This window comes from Notolepis coatsorum, assembly GCF_963971535.1.
Source record: "Notolepis coatsorum genome assembly, chromosome: 8".
NCBI classification, from domain to species: domain Eukaryota; kingdom Metazoa; phylum Chordata; class Actinopteri; order Aulopiformes; family Paralepididae; genus Notolepis; species Notolepis coatsorum.
In genome coordinates, this window is record NC_140172.1 from 114,981,950 (window position 1) to 115,000,651 (window position 18,702).

Genomic DNA, 18,702 nt, shown 5'->3' on the forward strand with positions numbered 1-18,702 from the left:
ACAAGTAATGATATACATTTTCTTTCATGCAGAACCTGCCAGTACTCACCACGGTGGTGTGGTGAATTACTGAGATGGAGATCTGGAATGAGTTGAATATGATCATGAAGGACCAGAGGGCATTAAGAGCAGAGGTCATTAGGACCAGATATAATTATGATCAGATCATTAGGACCAGATGTCATTAGGACCAGAGGTAATTGGGACCAGCTATCATTAGGACCAGAGATCATTAGGACCAGATGTCATTAGGACCAGAGGTAATTGGGACCAGCTATCATTAGGACCAGAGATCATTAGGACCAGATGTCATTAGGACCAGAGGTAATTGGGACCAGATATCATTAGGACCAGAGATCATTAGGACAAGAGGTAATTAGGACCAGAGATCATTAGGACCAGAGATCATTAGGACCAGAGATCATTAGGACCAGAGGTAATTAGGACCATAGATCATTAGGACCAGAGGTAATTAGGACCAGAGATCATTAGGACCAGAGATCATTAGGACCAGATATCATTAGGACCAGAGGTAATTAGGACCATAGATCATTAGGACCAGAGGTAATTAGGACCAGAGGTAATTAGGACCAGAGCTCATTAGGACCAGAGCTTATTAGGACCAGAGCTCATTAGGACCAGAGCTTATTAGGACCAGAGATCATTAGGACCAGAGGTAATTAGGACCAGAGGTAATTAGGACCAGAGCTCATTAGGACCAGAGCTTATTAGGACCAGAGCTCATTAGGACCAGAGCTTATTAGGACCAGCGATCATTAGGACCAGAGATCATTAGGACCTGACCTTCAACATCCACATAAAACACCTCTGCAAGACCTCATTCTATCACCTAAAAAATATATCCAAACTCCATCCCACTTTAACCCTGTCAGACGCAGAGAAGCTTGTCCATGTCCATGCCTTTGTCTCCTCAAAAGATGCAATACATCCAGAACAGCGCTGCCAGGATCCTGAGTCTGTAAACACGAGCACATACCCCCATCCTACACTCACTACATTGGCTCCCTGTCTCATCCCGGATCAACTACAAAATCCTGATGCTCACCCATAACTGCATAAACGCACCCCTCTACCTTTAGGAACTCATCACTCCACAATCCTCCACCCGTACCCTCAGATCTGCAGGTAGCCTGCTCCTTCGGGTCCCCAGTACCCGGCTCTGCACCATGGGTGACCGAGCCTTCTGCTCGGCTGCACCACGCCTGTGGAACAGCCTCCCCATCCAGCTGAGGGCACCACAGAGCCTGGACTCCTTTAAAGCAGGCCTGCAATCTGTTTAAAAATGCCTTTGATTGCTAGCTTTTTATTTATTTTCGTTCTTGTGATTTTTTTTCTTGTGCTGTTTTTTTCTGTTTATACTATGTTTCTAACTATGTTAAATTTTTATAAAACTTTTACTCTGTATTACATTTTTTATTAATAATTATAAAAAAAAATTAACTGTTTTAACGCTGTAGCAGTTTGGGATCCTTGTGAACAAATTATAATTTTTTTGGCTTTTTTTTTTACCAATATCCGATATACCGATAATTGTCCAACTCTTAATTTCCGATACCGATATCAACCGATACCGATATATGCGGGCCCCCCCCCCCCCCCCCCCCCCCCCCCCCCCCAAAACGGAATAATTTCAGGTAATTAACATTACATATCTTTAACACAACATTGTGCATACTTTTCACAATACATAAAATAAGAATTTGTTCTTACTTGCTTGCCTGGGTAAATAAAGGTTAAATAAATGTAAAATCTAATTTATTTTTTTTATAATTTCTGATATTACATTTCAATGCCAATATCGGCCGATAATATCGGACATCCCTAATTAGGACCAGAGATCATTAGGACCAGAGCTCATTAGGACCAGAGCTCATTAGGACCAGAGATCATTAGGACCAGAGCTCATTAGGACCAGAGATCATTGGGACCAGATATTATTAGGATCAGAGGTAATTGGGACCAGATGTAACATTTTATCATTTTGAAATATAGCAAAAACATGCTATACTTATAAGAAGGAAAAATACTTTTGGCCATTTGTATGGTTTCACTGGAGATGCTTATCCATATACCATTCCATTATCATCACAGACATCTTGGAAGGCAAACAATAGGCGATTGTAATCTAATAATAACTGTGGCCCATGAGCTGTGTGAGGAAAGGAATGACATGTAATGAGAATATGATGAATAGAATCCGAGTAAGACGTTTAACTGGTTTGTTCAGCGACTAATCTTTGGGGGGGGGGGGGTTGAAATAATCTCTTCCACACCTTCATGGTGCAGCGCTCCATGTCACCCAGGTAGCAGTTCATGCAGAATATGCTGAGTAGCAGGGCTAGCCCGACACGCCAGAGCCATGGAACAACTACGCAAGCTAATACAACCATGGTGTTCAGTTGTTGAGTCTCTCATCCCGCAATTCATTCCCGGCGATGTCATCTTAATAATAACGGATAGGAAAACGCTTTCTCCCTTTTTCTGCACTAGCCAACAGTTCTCCACTGTAAGTAAGCCTCATGTGCATTGGAGCTAAACTTAAATATAATAGCCCCTGTACGTACACTGAAATCCTGTTACCTTGGTAACACACAGATATTGAGAAATTGTCTTTTTCCTTATAGGCGCTTTCACTGGAATTTTGTTGCTAGGGAAACAGTTTGGACCCAAGTGTATTCCCTGTCACTTATACATTGCATTAGCAAACGTTGCAACAGGAAATACATTTGGGTCCATTTGGGTCAAGTTGAAACCGTCTAACAGTTAATGAGATCACATCGCCAGTAATTAATGATTTAATGATAATGGGATGAGAGACGAGACCCACAACAAACCACCACAGTAAGTCAAAGTGACTTTATTGACGGCCATTTTCCCCCGGGAAGCCATTTGTTTATCTCTCAATGTGCTGCTTTCAGACCTAATGGAGGGCTAGCTCGCTTAGCATTCCATGGGTCTGACATGGGAAGCGGTGTGTGTCCTTGGGTCAATTTTGCTATTGATTCCACAAGCTTTGCTGCTTCTGCACGCTGCTGGCACGAGTCTGGTGGAGATTCTTACATAGGTCACTATGGCATAAACTGTTCATAATTAAAATGAGTCAACTATGAATAGGAAACGAACGTGGGAGCCCTCTATATAGTATTGATTGGAGTCGAGGATATCTCCATTGTGTCAAATGTTCTGCCTGCAGAGGCCTCTGTTCCTGTTTTGCTATCGACTGTGTTTCATACACAGGGCTGGAACACATGAACAAGTATGGCACTTATTTGATAATGAAACGTTTGGGAAGTACACACAAGTAAGTCTGTAAGAGTACACACAAAAACGTTGTTCAGACCCAACGCATTCCACGTAAACATGAGCCTTTTTGTAATTTCACATATTGTGATATGTTGTGGGGACTAATAATCTTCATTAGAGGGATAGCCATCAGGATGCTCAATGACTCTATGTAACAACCCATCATCTACACTCATTGCACACACATCCACATGCACACACTCACTTTTAAACAAACACTCACTTTAGACACTTAACACTACATTATATTGATCTATTATTAAAGAGATTTGCACTACATTCATACCTCATTTGCACCTTACCTTAAGAGTTTTGTACATCATTGTCTTTGTCTGCATTGTACCTCACTGTTTACTTATTTTTACTCACTGTACTTAGATTGTACCTAGGTTGTACTTTAGATTGCATATTGTATATATGTATATTGTATAATCCTTTTTTACTTACTTTTTTTTTAACTTTTCACTTTTCTTTTTTTTTACTGTATGAAGCACACTCTCATACAGAACCAAGCATTTCACCATAAAGTATGTGTATTTTATTGTATTATATTAAATTTTTTACAATTAATAAACAAACTTGCACTTTATGAGCTTGATGGCATAATATTGAACAAAACCAAAATTTCAGGAAAAAAGGTCAGGAGATGATGGTCTGTAAGAGAGTCTGAAATGGAAATTAACGTAAACCCTGATTTGAACGGTCATGCGGCTGCCACTCTGCTACACGGCTGCCACTCTGCCTCGCTCCATCTCGCTAAAGAATATAAAACACTACTAAAGGACAGAAAACGCGTAAACAAATGTTTAAATGATTTTCTAAGACCACGGCTGTCGAGCCTCCCGCGGACCTTCTGTTCCAGATCGGTCACGGTGCGGTATCTCCTGGAAACATCCCTTCACATCATAGCTTTTTAGTTTTCAAACGGACATCTGACATTATGACCCTTCCATATCTATCTAAAAAGACAAGGGTGGAAAAAGGGGCGTCTTTGAACGTCTTCTCTCTGAAGGTCTCCCTAGGAGGACTTAAAACATTTTTCCTCTCCATTGTTGGCTTTTCTTTGACCTCCTCTCACCCGATACCCTCTCCTTTTCCCCGTGGGTAAATGTTGAGTTTTTCTGATCACACTGTGTTCTTCTCTGTGTTCATCGTCATTGTGTTTCCAGGAAGCAAGGACAATGCCAGCTTGCAGATTGTGTCTCTTATCTGGAAAGGGATACTGTATATTAGTCCCTCGAAGTCTCGTCAAAATCCGAATGGGAAGAAATGCCAGAGCCCCGTGTTCCGTTTCTTCCCTCGGATATCTTTGTTGGAAGGATAATGAGCTCGCTAGACAATGTTGTGCTTATGGATGCATAATTCAATCGTCTGGACGGGGATATCCACACTCGCTGGTGTCTTTTGTCATGGAGGTCAGCGACCGGAATAAAAAAAGGGAAAGGGGGAAGCGAGCAGTGTATAATGTGAGGAGCATAGATGTAACGGAACAAGATACAGATGTTTCAGGACGGATAACCGCTCATTAACACGTTGGGTGCCGTTAACGTAGAACTACGTTTCTGTCGCCCAACCGTTGAGTGCCAGCTACGTCACAGAAACGTAGATCTACGTTGTTCTCACGGTATTTCTTTTAATCGCTATTGCCATTCATAATTCAGCAGGGCACCTTGTGCATACTGTTCTGAGTGTGTCTGAGCTGGCAGATGGTATTATACCGCTCTCTAACGCCTTCGGCCATTATTGCACCCCGTTAGAAACAGGTTAGTTTCTTTTCTCTACCGAGCTGCGGCATGGGGGCGGGTCCTAAACACTCCGTCAAAACACACGCTTGTAGGGATGGTTTGGACTACTGACCCCGCCCGCCCGTTGAAGTGCAATGCCCAACAACGTCGGAGACAGGATCACCGTGGATAACTGGAATGGCGATCAGATAATTGGATTCTTTTTTTTGCATTACATCAGAGACCAGGTAAGGACACTATATGAAAGCTTGCGTTGATCTGATATTTATTTCTACCGCAATTGAAGCTATCTGTGTTTTATGTGTGTGGCTGTTTTCCGTTGGGTGCATGAGGGGAGGGGGGGAGCACCGCGCTCCAGGGCACATTTCATGTATTCACGAGGAAGGATAATAATGATAATCTAGCGTTGATTTCAGGAAGATCCGATAATCAGGCGAAAAATGACAATGTGTTTATTGAATTACACAAAAACGCTGTTTTCGCGTCTTTTCCCTGGAATTACTCAGAAGCAACCAAACTATATTCATATTCAAAACGGTATAAAATGGAAATGTACAGATGAAAAAATAATCAGTTTTTTGCACGTTGATTGGAAGCAACTCACTGAGACTTGACAGCGTTATTAGACCCATAGATATACTATAAAATATAGGTTTAGCTCTACAAACTACAACTACGTTTACATGGGGTTAATGGACGGCAAGGCCAGGTCACTTCCCGGAAGGGGCGTGGCACTCAATGTGTTAAGGTTGCTGCGGTGATGTGGAATTTCCCATGATTAGTAAACTCATGACAACACCGGTGTTACCGGTGACATCAGACATTTAAGAAAATTACACTCATTATCTGTAGGCCGCTTATTTTGAACTTTAAAGTTATTTGGCTACATTGATCCTCTGTTGAACGTCTCTTTTTAATACTTTTTCAATGATCGGTATCCATTTGTTGGACAGACAGAGTTGATGTTAAAAAATAAACCCAACTTTATATCCATTCACTCCATTCACATCAATGTAGCTACAGCCGTTAGTGTATCGCGTAAACATACTGTTGCCAGTCTGGGCTGGTACTCTGGGCTCATCTCCACTTTTGCTGATGTGGGGTTTAAATCTGAAATATTTTCAAATCCTCTGTCATTGCTGTGCAACCTGTCGTGTTGTGTTGCTTTGTCTCTAGAGCCTTATGTCTCTCCTAAATGTGAAGTAAAATTTACTCTAAAAGTGAAAGTGAAACTAATCTGTACTGCAACTCTGCTGCACAGAGAGCTATGAAATAACTCTGCTGTCCATGTAGACACATTCATCAGTTCCTAAGGTTGTCTGACCTAGTATTTATAACATGTGTGTACAAAATTTTTTTTTAATGAATGTGGGCATTGATATGCAAAAATGAACTAAATGGGTTTTATTTATATTTATAATATATATATATATATATATTTCTTTTAACATACAGCGGTGGGAGCAAGTAATGTACTGCACAGTGGATGCCTGAACACCAAGTAACACCAGCATCACTGACTACCGCGCCAAGCCTACCGTTAATATTTTTATTTTGTTAATGTTTATACTGATTATGTGGTTCATACCACACCTTTGTTGACTACAGAGTTGGGCACAGTTATTATGCATTTTGTATTGCATTGTATTGTAGTGCATCTAGTTGCTACGGATTTCTTAGGCCCTCCGGCTGACTGGCTCCCCGCGGTGCTGCACCGATCACTCTAGTTTGACAGCCTCCGTTCCCCAGCTGCCTGCTTTCTCACCTGCCATTATCTGCTTCCCTTCCCCGCTGGCTCTCTCCTCCTCGCCTTAACAACCCGCCTCTCTCCCTCTGTGTGAACGGCTGCTTTTCTACTACCGGTAACACTCAAACGTGCTTCTACAACGGAATGACACTTTTCAGTATCGGTCGGCCCCCAGTAGGAATTGAACCCCCTCACCCTGGCAGCGTTGGTGCCATGGATCAGGAGCACCAAGCACTCTACCCGCTGAGCTACACAGGACTAGTGGTTTGGGTGGCAACGCGTTACAGTAATGATATTACTTTTCTCCAGTAATGAGAAGTGTAAGGAATTAGTTACCCCATCAAAAAAACAACTCTTTACTCCCTTACTTACTTTTTTCAAGACCAAAGATGACCTGAACATCATTGTTGATCTGTAATCTATCCAAACTGTGCTCGAGGCTTAGGTGCGCATTGTGAGACAGTCCAATGACAAAAGTGGGGACTCTCTCACTCTAAGGCCATGGTTACACTGGGGTTTTTGTTTTTGTTGCTGAATGATTACGTTTGCATGTCCAAGTTAAAAAGAAACGCAGTTGGGCGGCTACGTGGTGCAGTGGGCAAGGCGCTCACCACGAATACTGGAGTCGCTGGGTTCGCCTGTTCGAGCCCAGCGCTCCACATTGCTTTCAGTTTAGCTGGTCGTCCGTACTAATACACATTGGCAGTATTAGGGGGTGGGAAACTGATGGGTGGGGATCGGGCGTTGTGGACAGCGACTCCTACAGGTCGGTTGGTGCGCCTGCGCAGTAGAATCAGGAAGCGATGTGGGCGGCGCCCCTCCAAAGCGCAGGCCCCTGACGCTGAAAGATCGCGCCGCGCAGGTGAAAAGAGTTACCTCGAGTATCGGAGGGGACTCGTGCTATGTATGACTTAGTCCACATTGCAGCCGGCTTGTGGGAGGCAAGAAACAGCGTTCGAGACAGGGGAGGGTTGAATTGGATGATACGAAATTGGGATGGGAGAAAAATAGAAAATGGGAGAAAAAGTGAAAAAAAAAAAAAAACGCAGTTTTGGCAGGAAAACGCGTTCCCCCAGCGGGAACGCTGAAAAGGTGTTTTCGTTTTGGAAACTCGCCGAAACTCACCGACAATGGTGCCATGTAATCTGCCGGATACGGAGCCGTTCTGCCCCTCCCTAGACCCGGAAACCTTGGCTAACTACAGACCTATATCCAACCTCCCATTCCTATCTAAGGTGCTGGAGAAGGTAGTTGCCGCTCAGCTTCAGGACCACCTAAACTCGAACCAACTTCTCGAGAAGTTCCAGTCAGGTTTCCGCTCTGGCCACAGCACAGAAACTGCCCTGGTCAGGGTCACCAACGACCTACTGATGACGGCTGATGCTGGCTCTCCTTCCCTCCTCATCCTCCTTGACCTCACAGCAGCCTTCGACACCGTCGATCATGACATCCTCCTTCACCGGCTCCAGTCCACCATCAGACTTTCAGACTCTGTCCTTGAGTGGTTCAGATCCTACCTCACCGGAAGAACGGAGTATGTCTCCTTGGGAGAGGCAGGGTCTGACACCCATCATGTCACCTGTGGTGTCCCACAAGGATCAGTCCTCGGCCCCACCCTATTCACCCTCTACATGCTCCCCCTTGGCTCTGTCATCAGCCGGCATGGAATATCATTCCACTGCTACGCTGATGACACCCAACTATACCTAAAAATAAACCCCACCCCATCCACAGTTCTGCCATCTTCCACGCTGACCACATGCCTGGAGGAGACCAAGGCATGGATGAAGCACAACTTTTTACAGCTAAACAGTTCAAAAACTGAAGCCATTATCATTGGCACCCCACACCAGGTTCGTTCATCCACCATCACCTTTTCCGGCCAAAACATCACCCTGTCACCAACAATAACCAACCTAGGGGTAAAAATGGACCCTCACCTGACCTTTGAGGCACACATAAATCAACTATACAAAAATTATTTCTACCACCTTAGAAACATCGCCAAACTACGCCCCTCACTCACGCTGTCAGATGCCGAAAAGCTCATCCACACCTTTGTTTCCTCCAGGCTGGATTACTGCAACGCACTCCTCATCGGGATTCCTAGCAAGAACATCCAAAGGCTACAATGTATCCAAAACAGCGCTGCTAGGATCCTGATGAGAGTGCGGAAATACCACCACATCACCCCCATCCTCAAGTCCCTTCACTGGCTCCCTGTCTCACTCAGGATTGAATTCAAAGTCTCCCTGCTCACCCACAAATGCCTCTACGGAAACGCCCCCCTATACCTCAAAGAACTCATCACCCCTCACTCCTCCTCTCGACATCTCCGCTCTGGCCAGGCAAACCTCCTCCAGCGCCCAAGGACAAATCTATGCACTATGGGAGATCAGGCTTTTTGCTCCTCCGCTCCCAGTCTGTGGAATGCTCTCCCTGACTACCTGAGAGCACCACATACTGTGGATGTTTTTAAGAAAGGCCTCAAAACCCACCTTTTTAGTAGAGCCTTCTGTTGACCTTTTATCAAATTTTTTTTGCTCCACACATTTTATGTTCTTTTACCAATTTATTTTATCAGTTTTATTATTCTATGTTTCTCTGCTATTTTATGTTTTAGTTTTGCCTATTTTTATATTCTTTCTTTCCTTTATTCTCGCTAGCTTTTAAGTCCCTTTAACTGTAGCGCTCTGAGAGTTGCATTTCCAGTGTTTACAGCAGAGCTGTACCAAGTAGCTGCGGCTACCAACGTGTTGTCAAGTTATTGTTATAAGGAGCCCAGTCCAAAACTACAACAGTCTGCATACCCTTAAAGGCCAACTTGCAGGTTGTATTTTTGTTCAATAAACAATGTGACTAGGCCAACGCTGACTTTCATGAAGAGGGGAAAAAAATCGAAATTGACCCAGTTTTAGCGTTTTTATCAAACATTTTGTCGACCAAACCACAACCTCCACGCACATGCATATTTCAATCCATGGTTCATAATGGGCTCTGAGAGTCACAGCAGGTAGTGGCAGGAAGCAGAGAGCCTTGCTACTACTAGCCGAGGAGCTAGTATCTATTTCACCTAACACTATTGCTCCGTGATCATAGCCATTCATCTCTAAAGCTAACCACTATTTGTAAAAGCCACAACCACGTTACCATATTTGTAATAATGTAAATCATTGTGTCGTTGTACATATTGTGTATATAACGTTAGTAGCTAAGTTAGCTAGCTTGGTAGCCAGCATTCTCGAAACTCCTAACATCACCCGATCTAAAATGGTTCTCTCCTCTTTGTATACCTTTGTCCTCACAAGTATTCTGCCAGGGAACTTATGGACACGACAATAGTAGTAGTTATAAGGTGTTTGAGCTTGTAACGTTAACGTTAGTTAGCTAATAGCTATCGTGGTAGCCTGTTTCGTGACTGTGATGCACCGAGTGGGGCTAGGGGGCTACTATCGTATCAACATGCCGTGACGTGTAGCTTGCTAGCCGGCATGAATGCCCGATTTAAAATGGTTCTCTCCTCTTTGTATACCTTTGTCCTCACAAGTATTCTGCCAGGGAACTTATGGACACGACAATAGTAGTAGTTATAAGGTGTTTGAGCTTTTAACGTTAGTTAGCTAATAGCTATCGTGGTAGCCCGTTTCGTGACTGTGATGCACCGAGTGGGGCTAGGGGGCTACTATCGTATCAACATGCCGTGACGTGTAGCTTGCTAGCCGGCATGATGTGTGTGCAGTGCTTTGCCCCACAGGTCTGAGAAGAGGACCTGCGCATTTTACTCGTTCCCAAAACTCTTTTACATGCCCCGAATTAAAATGGTTCACGACAGTAGCCATAATGTTAACGTTAGCGTGGTAACGTTAGCCAGATCCATATAGCCAGTAGTACTATGACCCGGACGGGCATAAGGCATAAGTTGCCTGAAGTGACGTCACGGCCCTGCTAGCGTCTGATAAGCTTTTTCATTTGCTCCATGCATGTTATTCGTGCGTGGACCCTTTTAACCCTTTCTGAGTGGCATTTCCGGCGTCAAATGGAAATAAATAAATAATGAAATTAGATACCAATGATGTAAACTACCCATAATATAAGAGTAGGGTTTAACCTGCAAGTTGGCCTTTAACAATTGTTTGTATTGAGCCGTATTGTATTGTACCCATTCTGCAATCTGTTTTCATCCATTTCTAATAGCGTTTACGTTACTACATTAATAGCCTCAATGCTAACTATATACAGGGAGAATGCCATTCACATTAGCATGTAGCTAACAACATCTGAGATCTTTTTGTGAGACTAAACTATCCGCTCTTGGTGGTAAATTGTGTTGATGTTGGTTTTGTTTCATCAACAAATGAGAGGCAGAACACACAGTGAATGTATCCGTTTTGTTTATTGCACTTTTATTGCACTTTCTTTGCTGAAAAATAAATGCTATGAGGCATTTAAAGATGGTGGATTGTTGATTTTTAGCAGGAAGTGTATTGTCACATTCAACTTTTCTGATTGGTTGAAAATGGCCTTCATGTTTGAACTACATCGCCACCTACTGCCACCTACTGTTTTGGCATTGTGCTACATGTATATACATCACTGTGCTCAGGAGGCAAAAACGATGTCTAACTTGCCTGCCATTACATAGCGTTCTGAAAAGCAAAACTGAAAATGAAAACTGAAACGAAAACCGGGCCTAGTGTAACCGCAGCCTAAAAGGATGAAGCGGTGCTGAAGTGTCATCTTCACTTAGGCTACTGTAGGTATTTCTAATGGAGGCAGATCCTATACCCTACTGCAGTGTTTCCCAACCGGGGGTACATGAAAATATAAAAATTATAATAATAATAATAATTTTTTTTTTTACCAACTTTTTATTTAATCTTTTTTTTTTAAACAAGTTCAGAGGAAAGATACATTCACATCAGCATTTCATATTAATTCCCACAGTGGCATAAAAAAGTGTCTTTTCAGTATATAGATTGTCCGTCAGTATAGTCATAATATACTGTGTAGCCTGCCTGCTTGCACTTGTGATTTTTAGAGATGAATCATCATTTAATAATAAAATGTGTGGCAAACAAGGTTTACCTCCGTTATATTTGTGAGAAATAATGCAACCTTGGCCCAAAAAGCTAGTACTCCTGGATATTCCCACATCATACACATATTATGTATGTATGTTCCTATGACTTTTTGCGGACATAAAGCACATAGGGGACTTTGTAAATTTTTTATTTGACAGAGTTTCCTGGGTGACCGATAAAATCTTTATCAGTTTGTAATGAGTTAATTGATTATTATAATTATGAGAGGTTAACGGAATATTATCCCATACATTCTGCCAATTTATGCAGGCGTTGTAATCCTTTAAATCTATGTTCCAGACAGTGGTATTACCTGTAGTTCTGTTTAGTTTTCCTTGTATTTTATTATATAACCCAGAAACAAAACCATTTTTAACATTTATGCCACTCACTATAATCATTAAAGGATGAACTGGTAAAGGCTGATTCCATGGGACACCATAAGTGCGCATTGCAGTGCGCAACTGTAAATAAAAAAAGAAGGATGCACTAGGGACATTATAGATTTGCTTGAGCTCTTGAAAGGATCTGAGATCGTATTCACTGTAAATGTCAGATCGTTTGTGAATACCTTGTCTTTGCCAATTGGGAAATGTAGCTGGTTTCCCTCCCAACAGTAAGAAGTTGTTATCAAAAATAGGGGTATCTAGGTGCCATTTTGTGTCCCACTGTCCCATTTCGGCAATATATTTCCAAACTTAAATTGAATGTGCTATAATTTATGTACAGGAAAACTGTACCCAAATAAAGAATAATGCATGCCAAAATTGGGGGAATTCAAATTAAGTAATAATTTGATGGATATAATATTATTATTGGCTATACTTGTTCTATCGTGCAACGTTCAGCTTCCCACCGGACTGTCAGGTGTTACACCGAGCATCATCATTGTAGTGTAGCTACAGTAGTTAGCAAAATATCAAGCCTCTTTAAAAATGTCTGTTAACATTATGGATCAATGGCTGAGTCGACCTGGTTCATCCAGCAACAACAGCACAGGTGATCAGGAGAACCCATTCAGAAGAAAAAGAAAACGGAGAAAGTGAAGAATCGTCAGTTTGGTGAACATTATGTGCTCTCTGGATTTACTGTCACAACTACAGAGCAACCACAGCCAATGTGTTTCCTCTGTGGCGACATGCTTTCGAATAATAGCATGAAACCATCCCATTTACATCTTTTTATATTCAGATCTAATTCTATTGCCTATATTTATGTCTTTCTGCTATTACCCTGCCCATACCTATACCTCCCCTCCCCCATGCTGCTATGACACCCACATTTACCCAAGGGGATCAATAAAGGAATATTTCATCTGATTGTATCGTATCGCATCATATCTCATCTTATCTTATGTTATCCTAGTTTTGAGTCTTCAGTGCTGCGGTGATGATGTCAGACCTCAGAACTAAAACTTTACTTCAATAAACTGCCAACCTGTGTGACCATGTGACTTTATCCAGGTCATCCACTCACTCACACACACACACACACACACACACACACACACACACACACACACACACACACACACACACACACACACACACACACACACACACACACACACACACACACACGTCACACACACACGTCACACACACACACACACAGCTGGTCTGCCACAATATATAGACTATTAATTATATATCCTGGGGATCACCACGATTGATTGCGTAGTAGGGGGTACTTTAGGTTGGCTTGAAATACTTTGGGGGTACAGTACTCAAAAAAGGTTGGGAACCACTGCCCTACTCTGGGTAGAATCAAAGTTTCATAGTAAATCATCACTGCTGTTTCATCATTTTTTTATCCACTTTTTCTCCTCCTTTTTCAATTTTTCTCCCATCCCAATTTAGCCGTGCCAATTCTCCCCTCCCCTGTCTTGATTGTTGCTTGCATGTGCCCCCCACTGGCCGGTTGTAGGGAGGATAGAAGCCCATCACATGTCCCCTCCGATACATGTGGAGGCAGCCAGTCACATCTTTTCACCTGCCAGCGCGGACTCTCATTTGGCGAGGAGTAACGTGTAGGAGGCTCACACTGCCCCCGCCATTTTCCTGTCTTTTGCTGTGCAGGCGCCCCAACCGACCTGTAGGAGTCGCTGTTCACAACGACCAGACTACCACCCATTGACTTCCCTCCCGCTAACTCTGCCAATTGAGTTAGTATGATGGCCGGCCCAAGCCGGAGGCAACGCTGACAGCTGCATTCGATACCGGTGTCTCTTGCGTTGGTAACGAGCGCAATGTCCGCTGCGCCACCCAGCCGCCCTCTGTTTCATCCTTTTGGAGTGTGAGAAGAGCCCGACTGCTGCTACTTTCCACTCAATACGATCTAAAATCTCTTGAAACACCTGCTATCCCACAACAGTGAGTTTAAAAGGATTGTCCTTCATCAATTTAAGCCAGCTGTGCTTTTGATCAAATCTGAAGTACCCTCGCCACCAAACCACTGCACGAAAAAAAGCTGCTGGTTTTCAGTTGATGATCTTCACACCAGAGGTGCTGCGCTCTGCACTACAGTGAACACGGTGCACCTCGTCAGTTGAAAACAATGATCCAGCTCAGCTCAGCTCTGTCGTTGAAAACAACGATCCAGCTCAGCTCAGTTCTCCCGTTGCAGCACCCTGTGCATCTGCTTTGAAAGCCCCTTGAGGTGTTGCTGCCCTGACGTGATCATTCACACACAGGCCTCTGTTGTACCCAATAATTGTGACTGTAAGAAAGGAAGCAATTCCGGGGGGGGGTGTAACGGAAGTAATGTAACAAGTAATTGTATTACTCCCAGTGTGTTATTGCTCCCAGCGAGTAATGAATAAAGTAATAATATTCACTTTTTTGGAGTAACACATCCAACACCCAACTGCACGGGACACGCTTTACCTCCCTAGCCACATGTCATATTTACCCCCTCTCCGTTTTTCTCTCTACCTCCCACCCGCTTCTCTCTCTCTCTCTCTGGCTGCGGTGAGGAGTGTGTGTGTGTGTCATGGACAGGCAGCTAGCTAGCTAGTCGTTGGTACTATTTGCTCATGAATCTGACTGGGGGAAATACCTGTCTCTGAGTCTGCTGGTCCGGGCCTTGATGCTGTTGTACCGTTTGCCGGACGGCATCAGCTGAAAGCGTTCATGGGGTGGCTGTGGTCCTGCAGGCTTTACTGTCTGTTGTATATATCCTGGATGGAGGGAAGCTCACATCCTGTTTGCCCTAGCACCCCCCCCCCCCCCCCCCCCCCCATCTACATATCTCCCTCCCTCTCTCCTTCCCTCTCTGCCTGCAAGAGGCTCTTTGATGTTCAGCGGACCCAGGGTGAATCCTGGGTCTGGTTGTGTAGAACCATGTCTCAACTCTGACCTGGCTAATATGTGGACATTTTAATGCGATTTTAATGAAGCTTACCATACCACTCATCCACCCCTCCCTCTCTGTCTCTTTCTTTAACTCTCTCTCTGTCTCTGTCTCTCTCTCTCTCTCTCTCTCTCTCTCTCTCTCTCTCTCTCTCTCTCTCTCTCTCTCTCTCTCTCTCTCTCTCTCTCTTTCTCTCTCCCTCCCTGAGAGCTGGAGCACGAAAGCTACGCAAAGACCGTCAGTCCATCTTTTTTTTTCGTTCAAAGAATGAGGGATGATGCCGAGTAATGATGAAATAGAGTGATGGGGGGGGGGGGGGGTGGGGGGGGGGGGGCTGGGCTTGGCTGTCAGCCACCTGTCACTCTGACCCAATCATGTCACTCGGGGACCAATCAGACACTCTCCTGTCACTCTGGACCAATCAGACACTCTCCTGTCACCCCTGACCAATCACACAGGCACACCTATCAATACTGTATGGAGCGGCTGTCTCCCAGTGATTGGCATGTTTTCAATTCGTCTGACGCGTGCCACGGGCCCAGATATGATGCTGACACTCCTGGTTTCCTTGTGCTCCTGCAGTGACAGGGTTTCAAGGAGGGAAGCCCCCCCCCCCCCCCGATTAGAGGAACTCTCCACAGTGCCAGGACATGTGGACATGTTGTGTGTTTGTTTCTCAAAATAATTGTACCTCATTCTGCCAGTCAGTCTGTTTACACACGCTATCCGCATAAATTTGCTAAAGGCTGTGTTTTCAACACAGAGATAAATCCATCACAAACATAAAGACGGGCAACGCGTGAAGTCCTTTTAATTTCATCCAACCCACAAATCTGCCTGTTCTATTCTAAATTAACTGGCAGGCAGCCTTGGTTTTATTTAAATGCATTCGGAACTTTGTTTATTGATTTATATTTTGTTTTACACAAGTCGACAAAAATGTTATGTTATAGTGGTACAGTAGAGAAAAACAACAACATACAGTACATAGCAACTGCAAGGAAAACACAACACAGTCAGTTCGGTCATAGTAGACATATTACAGTAGACATTACAACCCAGAATAAAAATAACTGAATACAAATAAGTAAATAAAATAGAATCGTATTCAGGTATAACTGGGAAGAGGAATCAAGGCCCCCCACACCTTTCAATGTGTATTTTTTCGGTGTATATCTGACTTATTTCAAGCTGTAAATAGTTATTGAACATTTATTTCATCCGCAGAGTGTGAGAAGGTGGTGTTGGTGATTTCAATCTCATTAGTATTATAAGTCAAACCAATAATGTTGAAAAAAAGAAATCCGATCCGCTTGGAGCCTAAGCAAAGGTAACCGAGGGATGCCGAACAGAGCAGTATTGGCAGAAGGCTCGATAAGTGTCCCAGTCACCTCTGTCAGAGTATTGGAAATTGCAGGTCCAGTAGTTAACGCAGAGATGCACACGACCAAAACATGGTTTGCACGTGTTTGCTGAAATTTTTTTACAAGAGGGATACATTATTGTCATACATTTTGGAATGCCTAACTGTGGACATTGATGTTAAGGCATCAGGTGAGGTTAAGGTAGGGGTGGTTAAGTCAGGTTAGGGTTAAGGTAGGGGTGGTTAATGTTAGGGTTAAAGTAGGGGTGGATAAGTCAGGTTAGGGTTAAGGTAGGGGTGGTTAATGTTAGGGTTAAGGTAGCGGTGGATAAGTCAGGTTAGGGTTAAGGTAGGGGGTGGTTAATGTTAGGGTTAAGGTGGGGGTGGTTAAGTCAGGTTAGGGTTAAGGTAGGGGTGGTTAATGTTAGGGTTAAAGTAGGGGTGGATAAGTCAGGTTAAGGTTAAGGTAGGGGTGGTTAATGTTAGGGTTAAGGTAGGGGTGGATAATGTTAGTGTTAAGGTAGGGGTGGTTAAGTCAGGTTAGGGTTAAGGTAGGGGTGGTTCTGCATACATGAGATGCCTGGATTTTAGGCAGGGAGTTCTGATTATCAAGAGACAGTTTCTGTGTGTGATGCTGTGCGTATGTGTGTGTGTGCGAGTAGTCATGAACAGAATAAGCTGAGAAGCTTCCCAACACCAGCAGCAACATCATCCTGTTCTATAATTAGGGGTTCTCTCTATCTCTCTCTCTCTAGTTGTAAACAGAAGCTGTATGGTGAGAAGCTTCCCAACACCAGCATCATCATCCCGTTCCATAACGAGGGCTGGTCGTCTCTGCTGAGGACTGTCCACAGTGTCCTCAACCGTTCACCTCCACAGCTCATCGCTGAGGTCATCCTGGTAGACGACTTCAGTGATAAAGGTATGGAAGACGGACGGACGGACGGACGGACGGACGGACGGACGGACACACACACACACACACACACACACACACACACACACACACACACACACACACACACACACACACACACACACACACACACACACACACACACACACACACACACACACACACACACCACACACACACACTGGTGAGTCATGTGGGTTGTCCCAGTTGCTTGTTCATTGACAAAACCAGAGACCTCCACAGTAGCAACATCAAGCACCGCTGAGCTCTTACTGCTTTTCATTCACTGTGTGTGTGCGCGTGCATGCGTCTGTGTGCACAACTTGTGCCCTATTTGCTTGCAGGCCCTCAGCAACAAGTTCTTTGATTTGTCGTTAATTAGTCCTCTCTGTCACAGCCTCTGGTTGAAGGATGTGTTTACCTCTGCTCGCCACGGTAATGGAATGTTCCGCTCTTTAAGGTCTGAGACCTGACAGGGAGGTTATCTCTACTGACCAAGGGCTCATCTGGACTCAGGGGGGAGCGCTTCGATCTCTGCTGAATAACGAGCACATTTACATGCACATTAGCCCCCATGTCACAGGCTGTCCTCATCGCTCTGCCGACAGCAGGGCTCCCCCACCCTCTGGTGCACAAGCTCAATATGAAAAAGAGACTTTTGATATTGTGCAGCATAAATCATTAGAGCAGCTTTAAACGTTCCTTGACATTGATATGTCTGCTTAAAGCCATGATGAATAATTTTCTTTTTTTAAAACATGTATACATACATTTTAAAAAAACAACAACAACGGCAATTTGCACATTTCCCAGAGATGCTCGGCTGTTATCCAGTTTGCTTGATCTAGACGAGCAGCCTCCTTCGCTGACATTGTACATGTATAATGTGACAAATACACTCTGACTTTGAATTATTAGAGACCCGTGGACTTTGAATTATTAGAGACCCGTGGAGATCAGAAGACCTACGGTATGTTGTATCCGGCCTGGTCTCCGGTCGCCCAGCTTAACACTGCAACACCAGGAAAGTTACAGGGAATAATCCAGTGCACACTGTACTGTAATCCAATGCAGACCATACTGTAATCCAGTGCACACTCTTGTCTGGATTGGTATTCTCACACGGGCAGCTGCATCAGATTGAGCTCTTGCATAATAAATCCAGGGGGCAAGTG

General features: G+C 43.9%; 1 protein-coding gene across 1 annotated transcript in view; it reads left to right on the forward strand.

Moving 5' to 3' along the window:
- Positions 1–18,702, forward strand: part of galnt10 (UDP-N-acetyl-alpha-D-galactosamine:polypeptide N-acetylgalactosaminyltransferase 10 (GalNAc-T10)) — a 254,013-nt gene that overhangs the window by 118,342 nt on the left and 116,969 nt on the right. The gene's annotated exons all lie outside the window — the stretch shown is intronic.